This window comes from Cucumis melo, chromosome 6 (assembly GCF_025177605.1).
Source record: "Cucumis melo cultivar AY chromosome 6, USDA_Cmelo_AY_1.0, whole genome shotgun sequence".
Lineage (NCBI taxonomy): Eukaryota > Viridiplantae > Streptophyta > Magnoliopsida > Cucurbitales > Cucurbitaceae > Cucumis > Cucumis melo.
In genome coordinates, this window is record NC_066862.1 from 35217374 (window position 1) to 35238869 (window position 21496).

At 40.3% G+C, this 21496-nt stretch overlaps 1 long non-coding RNA gene across 1 annotated transcript; it reads left to right on the forward strand.

The window, feature by feature from the left end:
• Positions 1-7185: 7185 nt before the first annotated feature.
• Positions 7186-7939, forward strand: LOC127150032 (uncharacterized). The gene is made up of 2 exons (XR_007821962.1): positions 7186-7490; positions 7591-7939. It is a non-coding gene; the product is annotated as an uncharacterized LOC127150032 (long non-coding RNA).
• Positions 7940-21496: the final 13557 nt, after the last annotated feature.

Below are 21496 nucleotides of genomic sequence, written 5' to 3' on the forward strand. Positions count from 1 at the left end.
CGACATTGAACTTCTACAGGATAGTATGACTTTCCCCGCAGTATCGCCCATCGACCCTTCAAGACACCGAATGCTCTTTCGATTACATTACGAGCAGAAGAATGTTTCATATTGAAGAACTCTTTGGACGTTGAAGGTGCATTTTCAGGGCCACGCCATTCTTGTAAGTGATAGTGTTGCCCTCTGTATGGTGCCAGGAAACCCTCCGCATTTGGGTACCCGGCATCAACCAAGTAGTAATAGCCTGTAATCACAATGCACGATTAAAATGTCGCAGTTGTTACTTCTAAAATTCCATTCATAGGTACAATGCCCTTGTTACTTACCCTTGGGCACCTTAAGCCTATTAGGTCTTGAAAGGGCATCACGGAGGATGCGTGAGTCCGCAGCTGATCCTTCCCAACCGGCAAGTACGTAAACAAAATCTCCTTTCGTGTCACACACGCCAAGTACATTTGTGGCCACCTCCCCCTTGCGTGTTCTATACCTAGCCCGGTCACTTGCTGGAACGTTGACTTTTATGTACGTGCCATCTAATGCACCTAGGCAATTCTGCACCGCATAACTAAAAATTATTGAGAAGAACTAACGTCGTTGTGTTGGAAGTACGTAGTTCGAGACAAATGTGTACCTCAAACCACCTCCATCTTTGATCTGTGCATTCATTAGGCACTGGTTGTGGTTTTTTCAACAGCTCGTCATGAAGTCGAATGACAGCCAACAAGACCATGTTGAAATGGCGGGAAATTGTCTCGCCCGACCGCATGAACTCTCGTTGAATGACACGATTTTTCACATCGTGCGCAAGAATGTGGAGGAACATTGCTACCATCTCCTCAACATCGACGACTTCCGTCGACGTTAGTCCAGCAATGGTCCTCAGTAGGTGACACAGAATGGCGAAACATCTTCGGTCCATTCTCGTACTTTGGCGACAGACAAGGTCTGACCCATGAATCATGCGAAAGTAAGCTAACTGTCTAATCCTATGCCTAGTTTCATACGGGATGTGCGTTATCCTCTTCGTATCGTTCTTCAAAAGCTCCAACATTAGTAACAACTGTCGTTGGGATGCTATGAACGCATTTACAATAGACGCCAACTCATGTTCATCCATTATAAATTATAGATTCACACCCTGTTGGAAAATAATCCTAAGAACGTGTTAATTTCAAATGTTATTAACGTAATCACATACTACCAATCTAGGTTTTGAAATTTTGGAAATATCGTCAAAGGTAAACTAACTTAATATGTTTACAAATTAAGTAATTGACTTGTACTACTTTTTTGAAAATACGTTCTTGGAAACTTCATTACGTATATTTGGAAACCCATTTTTTTAAACTAATTATGTGTTCGTCCATTGGAAATGCATTTAGAAGCGACACAAATGCGAAAATATGTTTTGAAATTTTATTTAATTTCAAATTAATTGTAAATAGTTTGTAAAATTATGTTTATAAATATACATTTTTCTTACATTAATTATGGGAGTTTAAACTAATTTTTGTTTCTTAAAAAATAATAATAATAATAATAAACATAATTTATTTGAATGACATAAAAAAAAAGGTGCTATTTGTAAATTAATTGAGAGATTTTGTAAAATTGGTTTATAAATTAATTGAGAGATTTTGTAAAATTGGTTTATAAATTAATTGAGAGATTTTGTAAAATTGGTTTATAAATAGAATTTCTTTACATTATGTTTATAAATATACATTTTTTTTTACATTAATAATGGGAGTTTAAACTAATTTTTGTTTCTTAAAAAATAATAATAATAACAATAAACATAATTTATTTGAATGAAAAAAAAAGGTGCTATTTGTAAATTAATTGAGAGATTTTGTAAAATTGGTTTATAAATTAATGGAGAAATTTTGTAAAATTGGTTTATAAATAGAATTTCTTTACATTATGTTTATAAATATACATTTTTTAGGAGTTTGTAAAATATATTTGCCATTACTTTGTTGTAAAATAATTGAAGGAGTTTCTAAATTAAATTTTTTGTAAACCAAAATGTTTGTAAATTAACTAGGGAAGCTAGTAATTTTGTAACCCACTACATCTTACATAAAATAAAGTTAGTTCAAAAATATTATTTTGAATTCTATTTCCATTTAACATTACCACCCAAATTACATACATGAATATCTCAATAATATTGTTGAAACATCTTCGTTTATTTAATTTTCTATAGCTCACTATGTTATTATTATTCATTTACATATACAATCAACTTTTCTTAAATAATAATGTTAATTAATTTTGATGTAATGACTATCAAATTCATCGATAGTAAGAAAAATTCATACATACGGGCAGTGGCAAGTTTTGTTAATTTCAAAACAGTAGCTAACATACATACGGGCAGTGGCAAATATTGTAATGAAATGAAATTTAACAACTTGTAAAAGATTGCCAGAGTTCCAACATAAATGATGACAGAGGAAACAAAAATCAAATGAAATCCAGAATTGAACATCAATAACACAATTGATCACAAAGATCAACAACAAAGAAATCCAGAATTTATCACATATGAACATCAACAACAACAGTCGGATGATGGTTAACAAAGTTGACAAACAAAGATTTAAAACAAAATGAACAGAATCAGTAATATATAATTGAACTCATCACTGGCAGTATGAAGAACAAATGAATGCATAATCGACTGAAAATAAGAACAAACATGGAAACATGAAATCAGAACCACCACCACAATCCTCATCATAGGCACGTCATACCTTTGGTGCACACCGATAACCACTGCCATGCTCCCATGCCCCTACTCGAGTTCCTTTCCTCGATTTAGTGTAGAATCAATGACAACATACCCCTTCGGTTAAAGAAAAAAAGTGCAGTAAACTGGTTATACGATCGGTAGGAGTGGGGAGCGGCAATGGTTTGTTCGATGGACGAAATGGTATGAAAAAATGGAGAGAGGATGAGAAGCGTTTCGGAGGTCACGCACTTTCGTGGCAACCGATCAACGAAACGAAAAATAGAGAGGATGAGAAGCGTTTCGGAGGTCACGGACATTCGTCGCAACCGATCAACGAAACGTAAATAGAGAGGGTGAGAGGCGTTTCGGGGAGATTAGGGTAAAATAATGGAACACGAACAGATCGTTTCGGGTAGAGGATAAGAGGAGCAAATGCGTTTCGGAGGTCACGAATCGGTGAAATATAGCAAACTTTCTCAACAAAATGGAGATAATCGAAGATAGGTAAAATCAACTTCAAGAGGAAGAGGAAGGGAGAAGAGATAGGTAAAATGGAGATAATCGAAGATAACGCGACGAAAAGGGAACGGAAAACACAGGGAAATCGACGGAAAGCGGCCGGAAAATAGTAGGGTTAACAGAGGCAGTCGGCGGCTGAATAGTAGGATAAAATAGGGGATATGGGGATTAGGGTTTTCCTAATCCCCTTTTGCCATAACACTTGGGCCAAACAAGGTTTGGCCCAAATTTCTTTTTCTTTTCCCCCCATACCCGAGGCCCAAACACACCCTAAGGGTTTAAAATGACTTGTGGCTTGGGTCAATAAGCAAACCACAAGTGACGACAAGAAGAATAGCAAAATATAAGGTTTATTTTGGATAAATGACAATTTTCTTTTTAAATTAGCAAAATACTAAAACAATTAATTTTTAAATAATAAATGAAAGGACTATGCCTTAAATGCCTCTACCTAATTGACAAATTTGATTTCTAAATACAATGGTAACAAAAACCGCAAATACCTTATAATTAACACAAACTATGCACACTCTTGAATATTCTAATTCCCCCGCCCAAAAAAAAAAAAAACATCTTTTGGAAAACATCTCATCTTTTGCATGCAACCCACTTTACTTGTCCAAGAAAATCCTAGAATTTTTTTAAACCTTCTATTTTCCTTCGAAAAATAAGATTGCTTTCTCCCTTCCTTTTTGAAACCCTTTCCACCGTCAATTAAGATACGCGCAGCCATCTCTATTCTCTCATGTTGCGGTGACTTTTAGGATTGCTTTCCATCGACCCTTTTAAGATCGCTCTCCACTTAAGATCGCTTTCCATCGTTCTCATTCAAGATCGCTTTCCACTGACCTTCGTTTGTTTGTATTAAACGACCAACCTTCATCATCTGCTTCTTCAGCCGTATATGTACCTAAAAACAGTCAAATAAAATAATTTAGAATTACCGTATATTTCTAGATTGATCTTGTGTTTTTTGTTAAAATATAGAGTATTTGTAGTTTTTATACTTGGGTTGTTTCGGATAAATGCATCTGAAAATGCAGACATCATGGCGTACGAGTCCTTCGGAGTACCCCTAATGAAATTCAAAGCAATTTCATGTCATCTCTCAAATACGGGGTATTTCCAATATCAATAGCAGATACAGTGTCAAGGATAACAAGTACATCATTGTTGGGAATTTCGATATAACTAACATAATCCAAGACACATCCTTACCATCAACAATCCGAATGAGGTTCAAATTGTTGCAATTAGTATAGTAAACGGTCAACCTAGAGACAGAAAGTTCTAAATTTGAAAAAAGTCTACGTTGGATGTAGTTTACAAATTCTTGGAACGACAATGAAACTGGAACATATACATCAAGGACGTGATAGTCAATATATCGGGAGGACTCAATCCATCTACCATTGAATACGTTCTTCACTCGTTGTAAAGCCATCGAAAAAATTCAAAGGGAACACGTTTATTGAGTTAGTCCAAAAACTGGTAAATTCTATATAAGAGGGATGTATATTAAATTATATTATTGTTTCATATGTTATACGGACTCCATGGGTTCAATAATGGTATATGTTTTTCCTTTTTATGTAGCCCTCACATTTTAGTTTGATGAGCAGTTGGATATTAAGAAGATATGGTAGACTAGGGCGAAGGAAGAAAATGTATTTATGGCATAATCTTATGAATCTAATCTTAGGAAGGCAAAATTAAAGATTTTTCATAAATAATTTAGAAAATAAAAATGTTAAAATTAAGAGAATGTAAACCTAATTTATTATGTATGTTCTTTTGGTAAATAATTTAGAAAAGAAAAAATTATGTTGGTTCTTTCCTCAGTTGTTTCCTTTTAACCATATCCTTTCCTCCTTTCTTTTCTCAAATTTTCATTTCTGCGGCCATCTGTGTTCTTTCATTTGTTCCAGTTGATTGTGAATATTGTTTTTCACGCGTTGCTTCCCATCGAATCTTTTAATTTAGTTTCCCTTAATTTCGGTATTTTTATTCTAGATAATTAATATTTGCATTATATTTGGCATGATTTTAAGAAGGGTTGAATTTTGAATTTAAACTTAACTAATTTACCAAAGATAATTATTTGCATTATATTTGCCATGATTTTAGGGAAGGATTGGTATCTATGTGCGTACAAAATTGAATCTTTTAAATTGTTTTTCGTTAATTTCTTAATGTTTAATTTATCCTAATAATTAATTATTTCATTATATTTACCATGATTTTAGGGAGGGATTCAATTTTGAAGGTATAATTCCAAAAAGGAAAAAATTGAATATTTGAAATTCTTTTTCCTTAATTTCTTAATTTTTATCCTAATAAATAATTGGAGTCTTTTAAAAAATATAAAAAAGCGGTAAAATATTTACACTATATAGAACTATTCCAAAAACGTAAAAAGCCTAGAGGCTAACCGTGTAAAATACCAAACATGTCTCATCAACCACACCATCAATAACGCGCGCGTAATATATTGTGATCGTTTAGATTTGGTTATTGTTTGATACGCAATCGTTTAGATATTTCTATAATATATACGCGATCGTTTAGATATGACTACATTTATACGCGATTGTTTAAATATGGCTACAATATATATTTTCAATTCTATCGTTTAATTTTATTACACGATCGTTCAATTTGGTTACAAATTTGATCGTTTAGATTTAAGAACCCAAATCTAAATGATTTTTTTCAAATTTTGGTACACGATTTTTTTTAATTCTTTTCGTACACGATCATTTAGATTTCTTTAAACGATCGTTTAATTGTTTTACACGATCATTTACATTTGGCTACTTCAATCCAAATGATTTTTTTCAAGATTCTTTATACACGATATTTTTTTACACGATCTTTTACTTTTTTTTTAAACGATCGTTTACATTTGGCTACTTCAATCTAAATGATTTTTTTTCAAGATTCTTTATACACGATTGTGAATAGTTTACATTTGGCTACTCCAATCTAAATGATTTTTTTAGATTATTTATACACGATCTTTTAGATTTTGCTATTTTTTGTACACAACGTAAAAAAAAGAAAAAGAAGAAAGATGATGGAAAGAAATCGCAGTGAAAAAAAGAAGAGAAAAGGTAAAAAGACGATGAAAAAGCAAAAAAAAAAAAAGAGGAAAAGAAGAAAAATGATGGAAAGATTAAACGACGTAAATAAATAATTGAAAAATAAGAAAGATGATGGAAAGAAATTGTAGAAAAAAAAAGGAAAGAAGAAAGATGAAATCGCAGGAGGAAGACGAATCACAAAAGAAAGATAGAAGGACAAACTTGGAATATTTAAAAAATGACTAACTTTATGGGTTTTGTTATACGAACAGTAAATAGTTTGGTGTTTTATTACATTTATGTAAGTTTCCCTAATTAATTATTGCATTATATAATTTTGAATCTATAATTCAAAAAATAAAAAATTGAATATTTGAAGTTATTTTTCGTTAATTTGTTGATTTTTATCGGGATAATTAGAGGATATTGAAACCAATTGAATATGTTTAGGGATCTCTAAAACAATATAATAATTTTTTGATTTTGTTTATAATTATCATAAGTGGGCGTGTTTACAAATACATTGTATTCGTGATATGTGATATTTTGTTTGATTTTTTGATCTCAACAAATACACTGTATTTTTATATGGACAATTGTCATCCGTGGAGAGGTAATTTCGGGCCAAAAAAGTAGAAAAATATTTATGGCCGTTAGTTTTGCCATAAATAAAAAAAACAAACAGTTTGCTATTTTTCTATTTTCTATTCTCATATTTGCTATTTTCACGGATTCCCACACCTTTAAGGAAAGGACAATACTTTCATCCCATATTAGAGAATTTAGCTATTTTAAAAGGCCGTATATAAATACCAAGGCATGGTAGTAATGAGAGTAAAGTGTGTTGGTGGTGATAGCATAACCCTATCATGACATGTGTACCATTGATTATTCGATTAAGAGGGTTAAGCTTGGGTCATTGTGCAAAAATGAAATAACTTTTATTATCTATCCGTTTAATTTTTATAATTCTTATGTTTTTGTATTTAATTGTCGTTTTTTATTATTTAGATATGTTTCTTTGAATAACCTTAGAGAGCAACCCAGACATTTCAATTAGCAGCACGTTGCCACACCCCGCCCTAAATGTCGTGTCCCGCGACTAAATAGAGGTTGTACTACCTAGGCATTCACCGCATATTTCTCCCGAGGTAACGCGCTAAACGCCTAATAAGCAGAACAACTCTTTTTTCTTGTCTCCTAGCAAAGCTCTTCCGCTTGAGCCCTAAGACTTTCTTATTTTCTTTACAGTGGAACACTATAAGAACCGGGGGACTCCCGACGTACAACGACATTGGAAGAAGCTAAAAAATATTGGAATATCTTTTCTCGACGTCGTTTACTGTGTTGAAACGCACATCGAAAGAAATGCGTTGGGAGAAGAATTTCCGACACATGACCAACAAGGCATCGGAAATGTAACGCCCCAACAGATTGGTTTTTTTCATTTTATCGTCTTAAGAGTAATTATGGAAATTTCGAATTTATTTGAGGAATTTGATTATTTTGACCTTGTAATTAATTAAGGTTTAGAGTTATTTATTTTGATTGGATATTAATTTTTTTTATTTGGAAATAAATTGGTGAAGTTATGTGTTAAGATTAAGGTTGGTTGGTTAAGGGAGAGATGTGAGGATTTATTTGAGGAAAAGAAAGAAATAATTTTTTTAAAAGGAGAAAAGAAAGGGGATTTGGTGAGATTTAGGGAAAGAGAGAGAAGGTAGAGTAAGTGGTGTTTAAATGAACCTTGGGACCCGTGTACAAAAAGTAAAAACTTTTTGGAAAAGAGTGAGAGAGAGCAACCTAAAGAAATTTTGAAACCCTAGCCGCCGACCACAGCTTCGTCGCGCCGCCGCCCTCGCCGCCGGATTCCAGCCAGTTCGTATGGGACCGCAGCCGCAATCTCGAGCCGGTTCCTCGTCCGTCCCGCGCCGCCGCGTCGAGTCGGGAGTTGCGAAGCCGCGTAGCCCTGCAAGTCGAACTCCTCCGTCTGCAAGTCGTCGCCTTCGCTGATCGGAAGCCGCCGCATCTTGCCAGCCGAACTCCTCCGTTCGCAAGCCGTCGCCTTCGCGGATCGGAAGCCGCCGCGTCTCGCCAGCCGAAACCCCGTTTACAAGCCGTTGCCGAGCACCGCTAAAGCCCAGTCGTCGAAGCCGCGGTGTTAGTCGGATCGCCCCGTGAACCCGTCGCACCGCCCGAGTCCGGAAACCCGTGCCTCATTCACGCGTAAACCTGACCTAGTCGCGCCTCCGCCTCGCGACCCGAACGACCCGCGTCCGCACGCGCACAGCACCTGCGCCAAAGCCGAGCCGAGCCCGCGTCGTAGCCGAGCCGCTCTTCTCCACGCTGCGCCTGCCTGGGCCATGTTCGAACCGATCCCAGCCTTCAAGCCGAGCCGGTTCGTGCTTCTCTAGTCGAGTCGACCCGCCTGTCGTTTAGCCGCCAGTCTGTCCCGGTCCTTTTACACCTATTTTGGTAAGCCAAATGGGTTTCTTTGCATACCCTGTCTAGACTTGAATTTCAACCTAAATAATTTAATTTGGACTAAATTAAATTATTTCTTTTAAGGAAAACCTTGGACCAATTGACTTGGAGCGTTGGATTTCTGCAGCAAGGGCACAAGGGTTGCAACATCGACCTAGGGTAAGTTGTCTCAACTATATTTTTGGGTCTTGGGTCATTTGGCGAGTTAATCATGAAAGTTGGCGTATTGAACATTTAGGACCTCGCTGCTTGGAAAGCACATTTTCTGGCTGTTAGGACTCGTCGAGCAAATCTCCAGGTAAGAGATTTCTACTACTAGCTCTGTGATTAGAACCATGAGACCGCATGTTAAGGACTAGACTGTATAACACATGTAATTAATGAGAGCATGATGTGATTGATGATGTGGTTATATGATGGCATGATATTGTGATGACGTGACCTGTTATGACTGTATGTTGGATATTGAGGTGAGGTGTGAGATGATGATTAGACTGATATGATTACATGATGATGTTATGTATATGTATGCTATGGTCAGGGTACTTGTTAGCTTAGCCTATTAGAGTCGTACGTACATAGGTGTCCTTCGGGTTCACCACCTATTTAGGACTGTACAGTCCGACGGGACGCCAGTCTAGCATGGATATAGATATGATTCGAGTGATTCGACGGGATCCTCGCAGCCCGATTGTCTTAGTGCTCCCCCGGGTTCACTACAGACCAGTATGTCTTAGGTGCTCCCCCGGGAGTGCTCACCCGGATTCACTACAGCCCGATTCGTTCCTACGGGAGCGCATGTTGCACGTGTTCGGGAACGTGCCAGATATTTGGGTACCATTTTCAGGGCTCTAATAGGAAGCTAACAGGCACCTAGTGGGTCCAGTAGTGGGCCCCTTACTAAGTATTTTATACTCACTCTCTCCATGTCATGTTTTTCAGGTAGCGGCCGAGGTAGGGGCAAAGGCAAGCTGGTGAGCGATCAGAAGTGACCGTGGCGAGCCATAGGGCTTCTACTTCTACTCCGTTTTAGACATTTAGTACTTGAGTTTTATTTTTCTTCCTTATTTACTATTTCATTTCTTTAAAAGTAGATAGGGCCCGAGTAGAATTTTAATTTTTATTTATATTTTGCACATTACTCTGATTTGATTTTATAAATAAAATTCTGAGGTTTTATTTGTTTTCACTAAACTATATGACTTAAATCATGTTATTTACATTTAGTAATGACTTTGACTCAGTATAAGGAGTTGGGTCGTTACAGTTGGTATCAGAGCCCAGTGTTTTAGGTTCTGTAGACTGACCTACGATGTAAGTCATTGTTTTGTTTTGGTTTTACTGCACCCTATGGCTATACGGTCCTTCGTCACTCGCCAGGTATGTCTCAAAGCCTTGCTATTGTTAAGATTATAATCTTGCCTGAATAGACTAGCCATAGAAATCTGAGTGTTATGTTCTTGTGGTGAAAAGTTTTTGTTGGTGAAATTTAGGGAGAAGGTCGCCACGTAGAGGTGCACGCCGAGGAGGTGGTAGGGGAGGCAGAGGAGCCGGTCGTGGCCAGCCGGAGGAGCAACCTGCTATGCCGGCGATGGATCCTAACGCACCGGTCACCCAGGCGGATCTCTCCGCAATGGAGCAGCGCTATCAGAACATGCTGCAAGCTGCTCTAGCGCCTTTCCTCGCTGTCCAGTTGAACCAGGCCGCCCCTGTTAATGCCCAGACCGTCATTCCTCCAGCCCCGGTGGAAGCTCAGCGCGTGCCAGTTTAATTGTCGGCTGAGGCCAAGCACTTGAGAGACTTTAGGAAGTATAATCCTAAGACTTTTGATGGATCCATGGACAACACCACAAAGGCCCAAATGTGGTTGACGTCCATAGAGACTATCTTTCGGTACATGAAGTGCCCAAAAGACCAGAAGGTGCAGTGTGCAGTTTTCTTCTTGGAGGATAGGGGCTCCGCTTGGTGGGAGACTGCTGAGAGGATGCTAAGGGGCGACGTCAGCAAGATAACCTGGGAGCAGTTCAAGGAGAACTTCTACGCTAAGTTCATCTCTGCTAACGTGAAGCACGCCAAGCTGCAAAAGTTCCTAAACTTGAAGAAAGGCGACATGACCGTGGAGCAGTACGACGCCGAGTTCGACATGCTATCCCGTTTCGCTCCCAATATGGTAAGGAATGAGGCTGCCAGGACTGAGGAATTCGTTAGAGGTCTCAGACTAGACCTTCAGGGCATTGTCCGAGCCCTCCGGCCAGCCACTCTTGTGGATGCACTACGCATAGCAATGGATTTGAGCCTGCATGAGAGAACTGATTTGTCTAAGGCTACCGGCAGAGGATCAGCCCTGGGACAGAAGAGGAAGGTTAAGTCGCAGCCTGACGTGGTACCGCAGCGAACTCTAAGTTCAGGAGGTGTCTTTCAGAGGCACCGACGGGAGCTTGCAGCAGCCGGAAGAACTTTGAGAGAGCTACCCGTCTGTACTACCTGTGGCAGAGTCCATGGAGGTCGTTGCTTGGCCGGAAGCGGATTTTGCTTCAGGTGCAGACAACCGGGGCACACCACTGACGCGTGTCCTCGAAAACCCTTTGAGACGACACCGCACCAGCCTTCTGCTTCCCAGCAGGGAAGAGTTTTTGCCACTACCCGTCAGGAGGCCGAGCGAGCTGGTACATTGGTGACAGGTACGCTCCCAATCTTGGGGCATTATGCTTTTATACTGTTTGACTCTGTGTCGTCCCACTCGTTCATATCCTCTGTATTTGTTCAGCATGTGGGTTTAGAGGTAGAACCGCTGGGTAGTGCTTTGTCTGTTTCTACTCCATCTAGGGAGGTCCTGTTGTCTAAAGAAAAAATAAAGGCATGTCGGGTAGAGATAGCGAATCATGTGTTAGACGTGACCCTGCTAGTGTTAGACATGCAGGATTTTGATGTTATTTTAGGCATGGATTGGCTGTCAGCTAACCATGCAAGCATAGACTGTTTTGGTAAGGAAGTCGTCTTTAATCCTCCCTCTGGGCCTAGTTTCAAATTTAGGGGGCAGGCATGGTATGTATACCCATGGTCATCTCAACCATGAAGGCTAGTAAACTACTCAGCCAGGGTACCTGGGCCATCTTGGCAAGCGTAGTAGATACCAGAGAGCCAGAAGTTTCCTTGTCCTCCAAACCAGTGGTAAGGGAGTACCCTGATGTTTTCCCCGACGAGCTTCCAGGACTTCCGCCTCCCAGGGAGATAGACTTCGCCATCGAGTTAGAGCCGGACACTGCTCCTATCTCAAGGGCCCCTTACAGAATGGCTCTAGCCGAGCTAAATGAGCTGAAGGTACAGCTGCAGGAGTTGCTGGATAAGGGTTTCATCCGACCCAGTGTGTCACCTTAGGGAGCCTCAGTGTTATTTGTGAAGAAGAAAGATGGGTCGATGCACCTTTGCATTGACTACAGAGAGTTGAACAAGGTGACAGTTAAGAACCGCTACCCCTTGCCCAGGATTGATGACTTGTTCGATCAGTTGCAGGGAGCCACTAACTTTTCTAAGATCGACCTGCGATCAGGCTACCACCAGTTGAGGATCAGGGACAGTGACATTCCTAAGACGGCCTTCCGTTCGAGATACGGACATTACGAGTTCATTGTGATGTCTTTTGGTTTGATTAATGCTCCTGCGGTATTCATGGACTTGATGAACAGGGTGTTTAAGGACTTCCTAGACTCGTTCGTCATAGTTTTCATTGATGACATCTTGATTTACTCCAAGACTGAGGCTGAGCATGAGGAGCATTTGCACCATGTGCGAGTTCTGGCTGAAGAAGGTATCTTTTCTTGGACATGTGGTGTCCAGTGAGGAAGTTTCTATGGATCCAGCAAAGATCGAAGCGATTACCAATTGGTCTTGACCGTCTATAGTTAGCGAGATTCGTAGTTTCCTGGGCTTGGCAGGTTACTACAGGAGGTTCGTGGAAAACTTCTCACGTATAGCCGGCCCCTTGACCCAGTTGACCAGAAAGGGAACCCCTTTTGTTTGAAGCCCAGCTTGCGAGAGTAGCTTCTAGGAGCTTAAGCAGCACCAGTCCTGACAGTGCCCAATGGGTCACGAAGCTTTGTGATCCACAGTGATGCCTCCAAAAAGGGACTGGGTTGTGTTCTGATGCAGCAAGGTAAGGTAGTTGCTTATGCCTCCCGTCAGTTGAAGAGTCATGAGCAGAACTACCTTACCCACGATTTGGAGTTGGCAGCAGTGGTCTTTGCACTAAAGATATGGAGGCACTATCTGTACGGTGAGAAGATACAGATTTTCACTGACCATAAGAGCCTGAAGTACTTCTTCACCCAGAAGGAGCTGAACATGAGGCAGAGGAGGTGGTTTGAGTTAGTGAAAGACTATGACTGTGAGATTCTGTACCACCCAGGTAAAGCAAATGTAGTAGCTGACGCGCTGAGTAGGAAGGTTGCACATTCAGCAGCACTGATCACCAAACAAGCCCCCTTACTCAGAGATTTTGAGAGAGCCGAGATTGCAGTCTCGGTAGGAGGGGTTACCTCACAGTTGGCTCAGTTGTCAGTACAGCCAACCCTGAGACAGAGGATTATTGTCGCTCAGTTAAATGATCCTTATTTGGTCGAGAAGCGTCGTTTGGTAGAGACAGGGCAAGGTGAGGACTTCTCCATATCCTCTGACGATGGTCTTACGTTGGAGGGACGTTTGTGTGTGCCGAAAGACAGTGAAGTCAAGACAGAGCTATTGACTGAGGCTCATAGTTCTCCATTTACCATGCACCCTGGAAGTACGAAGATGTACCAGGACTTAAGGAGTGTCTATTAGTGGAGGAACATGAAGAGATAGGTGGCATAATTTGTCAGTAGGTGTTTAGTGTGCCAGCAGGTGAAGGCATCTAGATAGCGACCAGCCGGGTTGTTGCAAACTTTGAGTGTGTCAGGATCGAAATGGGAGAGTGTGTCGATGGACTTCATTACAGGACTGCCCAGGACCCTAAATGGGCTATACAGTGATCTGGGTTGTTGTCGACAGACTCACGAAGTCAGCCCACTTTGTTCCAAGAAAATCCACTTACACTGCCAGTAAGTGGGGACAGTTATATATGACGGAGATAATGAGACTGCATGGAATGCCTGTATTCATCGTTTCGGACAGAGATGCTCGTTTCACATCGAAGTTCTAGAAAGGACTTCAACTTGCATTAGGCACGAGGTTAGACTTCAGCACAACTTTTCATCCGCAGACCGATGGGCAAACAGAGAGGCTGAACCAGACTTTGGAGGACATGCTGAGAGCCTGTGTAAGAGTTTTCAGGGAGTTGGGTCTCCTATTTACATTTGATGGAGTTCGCCTATAATAACAGCTACTAGGCTACTATCGGCATGGCACCATTTGAGGCTCTGTATGGTAAGTGTTGTAGATCTCTCGTCTGCTGGGGCGAGGTCGGTGAGCAGAGGATGCTAGGCCCCAAGTTAGTTCAGACCACCAATGCAGCCATACAGAAGATTCGAGCTCGTATGCTGACAGCAAAGAGCAGACAGAAGAGTTATGCTGATGTACGACGTAAGGATCTCGAGTTTGAGGTAGGAGACATGGTCTTTCTAAAGGTAGACCTATGAAGGGTGTTCTGAGGTTCGAGCAGAAGAGAAAGCTGAGTGCACGCTTCGTAGGGCTGTTTGAGATACTGAAGCGGATTGGCCCCGTGGCTTATCGCTTGGCGTTGCCCCCATCTTTTTCTACAGTGCATGATGTATTCCATGTCTCCATGCTGAGAAGGTATGTCGCAGATCCGATGCATGTAGTGGACTTCGAGCCACTGCAAATCAGTGAGAACTTGAGCTACGAGGAGCAGCCTGTCGTGATCTTGGCAAGGGAAGTCAAGAAGCTTCGTAGTCGAGAAATTTCACTGGTCAAAGTTCTTTGGCGGAACCATGGTGTTGAAGAGGCCACGTGGGAGAGAGAAGAGGACATGCGAGCCCAGTACCCCGAGCTGTTGGAGAATTAGAACTTTCGAGGACGAAACTTTTCTAAGGAAGGAAGGTTGTAACGCCCCAACAGATTGGTTTTTTTCATTTTATCGTCTTAAGAGTAATTATGGAAATTTTGAATTTATTTGAGGAATTTGATTATTTTGACCTTGTAATTAATTAAGGTTTAGAGTTATTTATTTTGATTGGATATTATTTTTTTTTATTTGGAAATAAATTGGTGAAGTTATGTGTTAAGATTAAGGTTGGTTGGTTAAGGGAGAGATGTGAGGATTTATTTGAGGAAAAGAAAGAAAGAATTTTTTTAAAAGGAGAAAAAAAAGGGGATTTGGTCAGATTTGGGGAAGGAGAGAGAAGGTAGAGTAAGTGGTGTTTAAATGAACCTTGGGACCCATGTACCAAAAGTAAAAACTTTTTGGAAAAGAAAAAGAGAGAGCAACCTAAAGAAATTTTGAAACCCTCGCCGCCGACCTCAGCTTCGTCGCGTCGCCGCCCACGCCGCCGGATTCCAGACAGTTCGTATGGGACCCCAGCCGTAATCCCGAGCCGGTTCCTCGTCCGTCCCAACAAGTCAGGAGCCCCCGCGTCCTAGTCCGTCCTAGCTGCCGCGTCGAGTCGGGAGTTGCGAAGTCGCGCAGCCCAACAAGTCGAACTCCCCCGTCTGCAAGCCGTCACCTTCGCTGATCGGAAGCCGCCGCGTCTCGCAAGCCGAACTCCCTCGTCAGCAAGCCGTCGCCTTCGCGAATCGGAAGCCGCCGCGTCTCGCCAGCCGAAACCCCGTTTACAAGCCGTCGCAGAGCACCGCTAAAGCCCAGCCGTCGAAGCTGCGGTGTTAGCCGGATCGCTCCGCGAACCCGTCGCGCCGAGTCCAGAAACCCGCACCTCGTTCACGCGTAAACCCGACCCAGTCGCGCCTCCGCCCCGCGACCCGAACGACCCGCGTCCGCACACGCACAGTACCTATGCCCAAGCGTCGTAGCCGCTTCTTCGCGTCGCGTCTGCCTGGGCCATGTCCGAGCCGATCCCAGCTTTCAAATCGAGCTGGTTCGTGTTTCTATAGTCGAGCCGACCCGCCTGTCCTTGAGCCGCCAGTCTGCCCTGGTCCCTTTACACCTATTTTGTTAAGCCAAATGCGTTTCTTTGCATACCCAACCGAGACTTGAATTTCAACCTAAATAATTTAATTTGGACTAAATTAAATTATTTCTTTTAAGGAAAACGTTGGACCAATTGACTTGGAGCGTTGGATTTCTGCAGCAAGGGCACAAGCGTTGCAACCTCGACCTAGGGTAAGTTGTCTCAACTATATTTTTGGGTCTTGGGTCATTTGGCGAGTTAATCATGAAAGTTGGCGTATTGAACATTTAGGACCTCGCTGCTTGGAAAGGACATTTTCTGGCTGTTAGGACTCGTCGAGCAAATCTTCAGGTAAGAGATTTCTACTACTAGCTCTGTGATTAGAACCATGAGACCGCATACACCTCCAGTTACGCATGTTAAGGACTAGACTGTATAACACATGTAATTAATGAGAGCATGATGTGATTGATGATGTGGTTATATGATGGCATGATATTGTGATGACGTGATTTGTTATGACTGTATGTTGGATATTGAGGTGAGGTATGAGATGATGATTAGACTAATATGATTACATGATGATGGTATATGTATGCTATGGTTAGGGTACCTGTTAGCTTAGCCTATTAGAGTCGTACCTGCATGGGAGTCCTTCGGGATCACCACCTATTTAGGACTGCGCAATCCGACAGGACGCCAGTCTAGCATGGATATAGATATGATTCGAGTGATTCGACGGGATCCTCGCAGCTCGATTGTCTTAGTGCTCCCCCGGGTTCACTACAGACCAGTATGTCCTAGGTGCTCCCCTGGGACACCGAAGACCAGATTTTCGTTCCTACGAGAGCGCATGTTGCACGTGTTCGGGAACGTGCTTGAGATTTGGGTACCATTTTCAGGGCTCTAATAGGAAGCTAACAGGCACCTAGTGGGACTAGTAGTGGGTCCTTTACTGAGTATTTTATACTCACTCTCTCCATGTCATGTTTTTCAGGTAGGGGCCAAGGTAGGGGCAAAGGCAAGCTGGCGAGCGACCATAAGTGACCATGGCGAGCCATAGGGATTTCTGCTTCTGCTTACACCCCGTTTTAGACATTTAGTACTTGAGTTTTATCTTTCTTCCTTATTTACTATTTCATTTCTTTAAAAGTAGTTAAGGCCCGAGTAGGATTTTAATTTTTATTTATACTTTGCACATTACCCTGATTTGATTTTATAAATAAAATTATGAGGTTTTATTTGTTTTCACTAAAATTTATGACTTAAATCATGTTATTTATATTTAGTAATGACTTCGACTCAGTATAAGGAGTTGGGTCGTTACAGGGAATACTTCTCCCGATGTCTTTTATGCCGACGTTTGTCACAACATCGGGAATTCCTTCTCTCGACGTTTCCTCATCTGACGTCAGACACGCGTCGGGAGAACTATCTCCGATATGTCGTGTACATATTATTCCCGACGTTAAGTTGCATCAGGAATTCCTTTTTTTATGTAATTTTTTTTAATATGTAATTTTAATTTGTTTCTAAAAAATTTGCTTAAACAAGTTCTCTATTTTTGTGAAATAATGACATTCATTTTGGATTAAATTACAAAAAAAATCAATATAAATTAATAAAATACGAAATACGAACACAATTTTTAAAAAAAGATTTGATATTCGTGATATTCGTAATATTCATAATACAAAAAAGCGCAAACAAAGTCATACGTCTCCTAACAAGGTTAGTACGCATCATTTTACATTGCAGGTCTTACAATGATACAAAGGTAGTTAAGTTTAGTACATATATTCATAGCATTACTGTATACTATCATTGCAAAAAGTTAAGAATATTGGGAACATATATACGTAACGCAAAGCTAAGGATCATGTGGTGGTCCTTGTTGTGCCCAAGTTATGTCCTGTATAGGCTTTCGCGTTTGTTCCATTTCTGAAGCTAACACTTGGTAATTTCTATCTTGCAATTCAATCTGTTCCAAAGCTTGATGAAGTTTAGCTTGTATTTGAATCTCTCTTTCTGTGGCCGACTGAGAACATGACGTCGTGGAACTGCTCGCACTCGTCGTATTGCGGGCCTTCGACTTGGGTCCCTAACCAAGGCCTTTTGAGTAGCCTGGTCGTCTACCCAACACCTGATCGCATATCTCATCTCTAGAGAGTGGCTGACTACCTTCTAAGGTAGGTTGGGATTGGAGTTCCAGCATTTGTTTCTGTAACAAATTTAAAAACCAATTTAGGTAACGCAAAAATATATAATGAAAGAGGATAATTAATAAGGGCATAAGAGTTGGTTTGATAACGTACATGTGCATCCTTTGCGGCCTGCGACACAAAAGTCCCGGCTCGAATGTGTGTTTCTCGAAACAACTCCATACGGTTTACCGACTTTCCTTTTTTCTTAGCGAGCTTGTGTTGTCGTTGTAGAAACAGCTTTGACCCACTACTGTGATTGTAAGTTTGCTTCTGTTTAGCAGTCTTGTTCGTTCGTGATTGATCCTGCATGAAAATAATTATATTGTTTATTTCTTATACATATTAAAATTTGAAATCATAATTAAGCATGATAAATACTTGGAATGCACGGCTCATGTAGTGGTCACAGAGGAAGTGTCAATCGTCATGACGTCTAACCAATACGTTTGGTGGGTTGGCACGAGCCTCATCGTGGTTGTTGTACTTTTTGAAGTGTCTGTGACAGCTGGCCTGAAACTCTTTAAAGGTGGTGAGTATTTGATGCTCAACAAACCTATTCATTGCTTGATCATTGAAATCAAGACAAAAAATCACTACACATTACGAAAATAACACATTAGATTGGTTAACTTAGATATATTTCAAATGAAGTCATAAATATGTAGTGAACTTAATTACCTGGAGGTCGCCCTTGACGACCTCAATGTATTTTCAGCCAACGTCTACCTATTTAAGGCAGTAAACGGGAAATGTCTTTCGCACGCACACGCCTATCGCTTGGCTGAAGCAAACGACATGTAAGGAAACAAGCTTCTCCCTCCAGGGGCGATCGTCATCGAAATGCACCCATTGACTGCAATGTGGCACTTCAACTCTAAGAGTCGAGACTGCACATGTCTCCTAGGAGTCGGAGTCGCAGGTGGTTGAGAAGACGACCATGCTCAATAAATTATAATAAGATATAATGTTAAAGAAAAAACATGAAATAATCCTAAGTTAAAATGAAAGAATTTCTTAGACTCACCCGCATTGTCGCCCACGGATGACGACCCTCCCGCAAGGTTATCTAAATCGTCCTCAAACTCGAGGAATGTAGCGTCCGTTTTCAGAAAATTGTTATGTGTGTATGACATAATGCCTGTGGACATAGAAAACAAATATTTAATAAGCAAAAACGAACACATAGAATCAAACATATAAAATACATAAATACGTGGGTACGTGGGTTGTCACTATAATTCGTCGTTGTCACTTGCATGTGACAAGTGTTCATCCACATCGTTAATGAAGTAGTCAGTAAGTCATAAAACATGAGGTTTGTCACTTCGAACAGTTTAACACATCTTGCACATAATCATCTCAATACAATACCCACATAAGGAGTTACCAACTGTAGAATGATCACAATCACAAGGTCATTCTGTGACTTGGGAATCTCCCATCGTTAACCTAGGCTTTGCTCTCGACAGTATCACACAAGTTACCTAGGATATCCAATAGTGGCTTGTCACATTCACATACTTAGATCTGGAGTTACACTTCACCAGCGTCTCATCATCATCTTTCTCATAACGAGCGCTACAACACCATACACTCGAATCATTTCACAACAAGTCAATTTTGAGACGTAGGAATCTACCCTCGCTAACTTGAAATTCGATCTCACTAATATCATGAGAGTTACCTGGGATATCCAACAACGTCTCACCACATCTTTCTCACAACTCATCCCGCAGGTCTAGGAATTCTCCTCTCGTTGACCTGGGATTTTCTCTTGTCAGTACCACGCGAGTTACCTGAGATTTTGTCTAACATTGTGCGATAGATCAAGCAACAACCATACAACACGATATCACTGCTTACTCATAGCACATATCAACATTGTCGCCACGTACCCGAGACAAAGAGGATCGACAGATGTCTTAAAAAAGGGTTAATTTCAAAGAAAAAAAAAAGACACCACCAATCTTTTTTATGGTGTGATTGGACACCGAAATAAAGTAAATTAATTTTAAATAAAACAAAAAAATGGTATACGAAAAAAATATGGTTTTTTTAAAATGTCGATTAAATTCATTTCTTCTTGGGATTAATATCTTTAGGAGTCTGAGATTTGATCTCAGACTCCCAAAGATATTAATCCCTCACCTTAAGAATTTAGAAATAACGGACTTCCAGAAATTTCTAGATTCCATCATAGGAGTTTTTTAATGAAATCAATGTCAGTTATTAAAAAAAAAGTTTATTTTAGGAAACCTTATGAAATTTAGATTCAATTTAGAACTTGGAAAAACATAAAAAATATAATTTTAAAATAAAATATTATGAGTGGTTTAAAAAAATTTAAGAAATATTTCAAAATTACTTCTGATTTAAGCTAAAAGAGTTTTAAAACTTCGAGAAATTTTAAATAAAGATCAAATAGGAAATAATGCACAATAAAACAAACAAAATCGAATATACAACACCAAAAATTAAGCAAATAATAAAAGATTTTATTTTTTAAAAAAGTATTGGGGATCGATCTCGAGATATCAAAGAACTGATCCCCTCACCTCATGAGTTTAGAAATAACGGACCCCCGAATATTTCAAATTCGATCATCGAAGTTCTTTTTAAGGATAAAGTGTAAAGAGAAAAACTTGTGAAAAATGAAATCAAATTAATTAACTCTAATGCAAAATAATATCATAGTAGATTGTCAAAATAAATATAAAATGTCAAAGAAAGCATAAATAAGACGTATATTTAAGAATGTAGCTGAGAGTTAGATGGGATAATAAAAAGTATTCTTTATCAAAACAAAATGTGATAAAATTTTAATTTTAAAAGACAAATGAAAATAAAACAAAAGAAGGAACTAAATACAAAATTATAGGAGTCGTGGTGGTGGTGGTGGTCGTCGTCGTCGTCGTCGTCGTGGGTTTAGGGTTTAGGGTGGTTGTGGTTGTCATGGTAGTAGTTATTGGTGATAGTTGGTGGTGGTGGTGGTCGTCGTGGTCGTGGTCGTGGGTTTAGGGTTTAAGGTTTAGGATTTAAGATTTAGAGTGGTGGTCGTGGTCGTGGTCGTGGGTTTAGGGTTTAGGGTTTAGGGTGGTCGTGGTGGTCGTGGTAGTAGTTAGTCGTGGTCGTGGGTTTAGGGTTTAGGGTTTAAGGTGGTCGTGGTAGTAGTTAGTGGTGGTGGTGGTCATAGGTTTAGGGTTTAGGGTGTGTGGTGGTTGTGGTAGTAGTTAGTGGTGGTAGTGGTCGTCGTCGTGGTGGTAGTGGTGGTGGTAGTGGTGGTGGTGGTCATCGTCGTCGTGGGTTTAGGGTTTAGGGTTTAGAGTTTAGAATGGTCGTGGTAGTAGTTAGTGGTGGTGGTGGTGGTGGTCGTGGGTATAGGATTTAGGGTTTAGGGTGGTGGTGGTGGTC